General features: G+C 40.2%; 1 pseudogene; it reads right to left on the bottom strand.

Moving 5' to 3' along the window:
- Window positions 1-822: 822 nt before the first annotated feature.
- On the bottom strand, window positions 823-1,729 carry LOC116082224 (annotated as a pseudogene).
- Window positions 1,730-6,719: the final 4,990 nt, after the last annotated feature.

Raw genomic sequence — 6,719 nt, 5'->3', positions numbered from 1 at the left:
TTTATTTTTATAATATTTTATAAATTTTAAGGAATATGACAAAAAATATATTATAGGTATTGAAGGGGCTGTCTATGGGAAGAGTGGTGATACAAAAGGGGAACAAGAATGTGATTCAATTCTATTTAATTAAAATATGTTTTTAAATGTTGAAAGAAAAAAAAAAGCTTATTTCTCGGGCCTGGAGTGATACCTCAGTCACTAAGAGCACTGGATAGCTTTTAGAGGTCCAAAATTCAATTTCAAGGAACCATATTTTAGCTCAGAACCATCTATCTAACTCCAGTCAGTAACAGAGTTTGATGGTCTATTCCATCATCTCCAGGCCTCAGGAATACACAGTCATAAATGCTACACAGTCATAAATGCAGGAAGACGCTTCACAAACAATGAATATATGCAAATATAAAAAGTTGACAACGTCACAACCGGGCAGTGGTGGCGCACGCCTTTAATCCCAGCACTTGGGAGGCAGAAGCAAGCAGATTTCTGAGTTCAAGGCCAGCCTGATCAACAGAATGAGTTCCAGGACAATCAAGGTATACAAAGAAACCCTGTCTCGAAAAAACCAAAACCAAAATAAAAACAAAAACAAAAAAAAGTTGACAAAGTCGCTTCAAAAGAGTAGCCAAATGGAAAATGAGGTTTCTATATCACTGTAATTAGCTAACATCTCTCTTAGCTCAAGGCTGTGAGTCACCAAGATTATTGTCTTAGAATAAACATACTATTAAGCTGCTGTATGGGATTTGTCTCTTACCCACAACATTATAGAAATGAGTTCTTTCTTGTTTATTAAACAGATAGAAGAGACATATTTTCTCAGTGTCTCCCATTGAGCAGGCCAACGTTCAGCCAGAAGACCACCCCTGTGAATCAGCACAAGGGGGCTGAAAATTGCATAACCAAGGGTCAAAAATTCATGAATATTTACCATCAACGAATAGTCCCCTAAAGAGAGACTTAGAAAAAGAGAAAAGGCACAATCTGTCCAGTAGAAGAAAATAAAACAGAGCATCAGAAGGAGGACACTTTGAGCAGCTCTCAGCTCAGGGGGAGTTCTGTAGAGAAGCTTGGAGTTCTGAAGGTAGAGGACATGCTGGTGGTGCTTGTGGAGAAGAAATGCCATGTAGCCACTGGCCCCTCCCATGGCACCCTGAAACACTGCATCTCTCAGGACCATGAGGATGAGAAAAATCCATTTTATTTCCTGACTTTCTAGCATAAAATAACAATAGTTGTCACCATTCCTAAGCTGTGATGTATTCAGACCTGTACTTTTCATGGAATGAATTAGGTTCATACTTATTAGAGCATTGAATATCCAAAAGAATGAGAAGAATGGAAGGATGTGCCATGCAGACTTTGGCCTGAGTCTGCTCCACCCAGATGCTCTGGGACTGATGATGATGGCCTGGACCACAGTGAGGAGACTGCTGGTGCAGAGGGAGAGGCCCCGGGCCACCCTCTCCAGGTATACAATGATCTTACAGCCTATGTCATCTAGGAAGTTTCTCAAACCAAAAGCTGCTATTGTCTTTCGCAACCCTTTTGCAAAAAGAATTAGAATGTTTATAAAAGCCAAGTGGATAAGAATGAGGTGTATGGGTTTCTTCTCAGCACCTTCTAATAAACTGAACAAATAATCCACAGAAATAGAAATATTCCCCAGGGTGCCAATCATAGTCATGAAGAGAAAAAATGTTTTCTTAATAAACTGCAAAACCATTTTTACTTACTAGGTTGAAAAACTTGTATCCAAGACGTAAAGACTTCTTCAAGAAAGCATTAGTTTTGCATAACAGCACTATCTGTCGTGCAAAAGGCAGTGCGGATACATGCAATGCTGCAGATGAGGGCCCTGAAACTCCTCCTTTCCCTGTGGACTCTGGGATATCGTGTGTGCTCTGACAGGTGAGTTTGGTATTCAAATCTAAAGTTTTAAAGGAAAAATTTTTTTTAGTTGTACACTATAAAAATTGACTTGTTTGTCTCTCTCTCTCTCTCTCTCTCTCTCTCTCTCTCTCTCACTCTCTTTGTGTGTGGGGCACTGTGTGTGTGTGTGTGAGTGTGTGTGTGTGTGTGTTTGTCTGTCTATCTGTCTGCATGCATGCATGCATGGATTATCCTGGTTAGCTCTTATCATAACTAAATTGAATAGCAAATTTCCCCAAATGAAATATTTTTTTTCTGTTTCTCATTCTATTTCATGTTTTCCCACCCAACCCCCAAAGGCTGAGGCTCATCCTGACCCTGCCTGCCTTCCCCGCATCACACACAGACACTAGGAAACCGTGTGCACCTGCAGCATCTCTCAGATCTGGTATCCTTGCCTTCCACAGTGTCTCCTCCTTCATTCGATATTCCTTTCTTATTTTCTTCTTGATTAATATAACTTTTTCTATATCAATTGTATTCAAAGCTTTCTAACTTCAATTTCTATACCTTATTATTTTTAAAGTTTTTATATTAAACATTCTGTGATTTCACTCTATATAAGAGTTCACTAGATATTTTTTAAGGTAGCCCTTGATGTCAATTTATATTGAATAATTTATCCAGACAGGGCCCAATAGTTAAAGCTGAGTCATCAAAAGTTGCCCTGAAAAAGAATGTTGTGTGAAAAATTAATATAAGTGCCAGGTTGCAGCCAAGGAAGGTGTCTGGCAGAAACTTGGGGTGCTTCCTAGGAGAGTGGGTTTCAAAGAGCTGTGATCTTGTTGGATGGCTTCAGAGAATCTGTGGCCCCAATAAGTGATCAGGGCATCAAAGGGAGCAAAGAGCCACTCTGGACAAGGGGGTGATGATTAAGTAAATGGGAGACAGGGTTAATGAGGTGCCATGAGATGAGTGCAATTTTGTAACTATGAATTCTCAATATGGCTGCATGCAGCACAGTCTGTTGGCATATACAGTTGTGAGCAGGGACTTTCCCATCTAAGAGGTCATGGTGGTATTTGCCTCTGTGCGGCCTTATGAGCAGCAGCTATGTCAGTTTGTTTTACAGCCTGCTTCTCCTCTTGTTTCTTTTCTAACCTGTTTGAGGCAGGCTACCTTGTTCTGTATCAGCCCAAGCTGATTCCAGGACTTAGACCTCAACTGGATGTTATTCTTCATGTTCTGGAGCTCAGTTATCATTTCTCGGGGATTTATGGTAAGCTTTGGGCATCTTTTCTAGAAGAGGAGGAATATGGATGCTTCAGTGTCTCCATGGGTTTGTGTGTTCTGAGTACATGGAGTGCCTCTGTTCCCTGTTCCTGCTAAGCTCACACGGTTGTTTTAGATGTCTATGTCCTGGTGATCTCACACATGACCTGCAGGTTTGGGTCCAGGTGACCTCCTGACTTTAGAAATGTCAATTGCTGCCTTTCACCTGCTCCTCTGAGAAAGAGGTAATTATCACATGTATCAGCGTATCCGAGAAATCACAGTATCATCCTACATATCTATCTGCCCATAATGAAATATGCTTCAAACGTTAATAGAAAGCACATCAACCCTCATAAACATATGTATAATAATTGTCAAGTGTTCATCAAAGATTAGAATTTGTCACAGTCCCTGATATCAATTCACCCCAAATCCTGATGGGAAGTATTAACATTCTCTGTTTGTTTAATGCTTGCTTTCCTGGGGATCCCTACTTTTCTAGTCCTCTCTTCCCGTTTTGACACTTTAAACTGTATTTGACACCAGATTCTGATCTTTTACTAAGTGATTCCTGTCTCATTGACATGGACTGTATGTAGGAGGAGGTAGAATTAACTCATCTCCATCATTATCTTGGAAATGCTATAGGCAATTAATCAAAAAAGACAGGATGGACTTTCTGTAGATAGATAGATGATCCCATGATGGGTCTAACATCCAAGAGCCTTAGGCAGGCTATATCCATCCAAACTAGTTTTCTAAAAACAAAACAAAAACAAAAAACAAAAACAGATTTTTGCTCTTTGCTACTACTTAGCACTGGGATAAAGTGAGCTGTTTCAGGATGTACAGGTTCACAGCCTCAAACCTTTACAGCAAGAATTCTCAACATGGTAACAATAAGTGTTACACTTAGCCGGGCAGTGGTGGTACATGCCTTTAATCCCAGCACTTGGGAGGCAGAGGCAGGCAGATTTCTGAGTTCGAGGCCAGCCTGGTCTACAGAGTGAGTTCCAAGACAGCCAGAGGTGTACAGAGAAACCCTGTCTCGAAAAAACAAAACAAAACAAAAAAGTTACACTTAATGGTTTATACTTCCACACAGCCACCAGGCATAGAATGACTCAAGTTGATATAGGTATGTAAAATGTGGGATAGCACTGAAAGATTTTAAGGACGGATATGGAAGGAAAACCTTCCATTTAGGAGTTATAAAGTTATTATATAAAAAAAAACAGTTACCAATACTTCAAAAGTGGAAATGCATCAAAAGAGAAAAATACAAACACTAGTCACACTGTTAAGTCATAATGCTGACAAACATGGAGACAAAAAAAAAAAGGAGAGGATATGTTTTTGTTTTTGTTTGTTGGTTTGTCTGTTTTGTCTTGTTTTTGTGCAACATTCTCCCTATGCAAACCAGAGTAGCCTTGAAAGCTAATTATCTTCCCTCAGACTCTCTAACGTTGACATTACATGAGTGGATTATTGTCTAAATTTTTTATAGATAATTGAAAATCTTCTGTATCTTATTGATTCCTTTTTTAAAAGATAACCTTAGGCAAAGACCCACCCAGAACTCTGTCCTGACTCCAGCCTGAGGATGCATAGCAATCCCTCAGCATTTCTGTCCCATTTCTGTATCTCCAGGAACCCATCTCCTTGGATCTTTTTTGATTCAGGGACCAGCCTTGTCAGGATCAGAAGGAAAGTGGAGGACTCAAAGCTCACAGAGCTTCTTACTTCCTCCCTGTGTTAGTCAGAGAGAGAGTTTCAACTTTAAGAAAACTCTGCATGGCACAGCTGAGGGGATCTAAGATCTTACCTCCATGTACTCACCTGGACTTCGGTGGTGCAGACAGGCTCTAGAGCAGCTCTGGGAAGGGGACACTTGCCAGGTCATATTTGTACTGTCTGGATCTGTGGGGCTCTTGACTGCCATCAAGTACTGCAGACTTCAGGTTTCATGTTGTCACAGTGTCAGAGAGAAGGAAGGCCACTGCAGGGCCTCAGTCCCTGAAGAACAGCTTCCCTCTCTCCCACAGTTACGACATCTGTTTTTCTCAGAAGTTATTTCCAGGTTAGTTAGTGTTTAATTATTTTGAGAGGAAGGATGTGAGAAAATTAACTATGAGCCAAGTTTCTGTGTACTGAGCTTCCCATATCTCCTGACTGGTAAATGAGCCAAAGTGGCAGCCTGTTACCTGGCAGGGCACCAGGTTCTGACATACAGACCAAGTCACTTTCTTCTCTTTCTTAAATGCTTTGCTAGATAGAAATATAATAAATGGTTCTCAGAACTTTGGATCCTACTCCCTGTGCAAATCCCAAATATGGACCAGAACAAGTTTAGAGTCCCTTGTTCTACCTGTACCCTTCAGGAACAAAGAGTTTTGCTATAATTGATTGTTCTTTAACATGCAGGCTAAGTATCTTATGGGATGGGAAATATGAATGTGTTCCTGACAATCCTTACTTATCACAAATCTTCAAAATCACTTCTAAAACTTCTATGTGCCCAAGACTGGTTTCATCCTAGTTCCTAGGAGGCCGTTCCTAGCCCAGATGCAAAACGATGTAAATAATGTGTATGCAGGATTGATATTAGAGGTGATGACTTCATCATTTTGTTCTTGAGGAAAAGGTACCACTAGGTTTCCTTGGGAGATGAGTTCAAGGTCACTGATTTTTTTTTTTTTTTTGCACTCCACATATGGTAGGTGAAGTTGACACATAATGGACATTAGAAATGAAATGTAAGTACCCTCTATTAAATGAGGAAATCTAGGTGAATGGAAACTAAATTGTACCTTACATATGTAGTATATAGAAATTTAAAAATAAGACTGTTTAATTAATATCCCACACTGTTGCCAGGACTATAAGTTTCTCCAGAAATTGAAAGCAAGGCCTCCTTGAAGAACACAACACCTACATAATTCATTGAACTTCAAGATGTTAAGTTGTTGGCTACATAGAGCATTTGTCCCTCTGTTTTAATGTTTTTGGTATAGGAAGCTACTCTGCATGCTCTCAGAAGACTAAGGCAGCCACAAACTTTCTTTGTCTATAATGCTGTACTGTCTGTAAGATATGCTGCAACAATAATGGCACAAAGCTTTGGGAGTAAATCAGCAAATAAGTGATTTGACTGAAGGCCCATTTCACAAAATGGAACCCATACACAATACTGCTTAAGTAACCAAGAACCTGAGACTAGATAACCCAGGGACCGAGGGTAGAGCTGAATAACTCTAAAAATGGAATAAAAATGAAGTGATAAAATGACTCCTAATGATATTCTACTGTATTCACAGATCATTGACTTGCTCAGCTTTCAGCACATGAAGTCTCATGGCCAGACATTAAGCAGAGTGTGAGGCTCTGAGCATTCAGCCCTAAATCAGATGTCCCCATCAAATACCTTCCCTCAGAGCTCAGGGGACTCCAAAAAGGAGGATGTGAAAAAAGCATTAGAGCCAGAGGAAATGGAAGACACCCAGGATGAGGCCCTCTAAATCAATATGAGCAAAGCTCCCATGAACTCACAAGACTGAAGGAGCATGAAC

Source organism: Mastomys coucha, unplaced genomic scaffold, assembly GCF_008632895.1.
Source record: "Mastomys coucha isolate ucsf_1 unplaced genomic scaffold, UCSF_Mcou_1 pScaffold7, whole genome shotgun sequence".
NCBI classification, from domain to species: Eukaryota; Metazoa; Chordata; class Mammalia; order Rodentia; family Muridae; genus Mastomys; species Mastomys coucha.
Note: the sequence above shows the minus strand (reverse complement) of the source record. Positions and strands in the feature narration are given on the sequence as shown.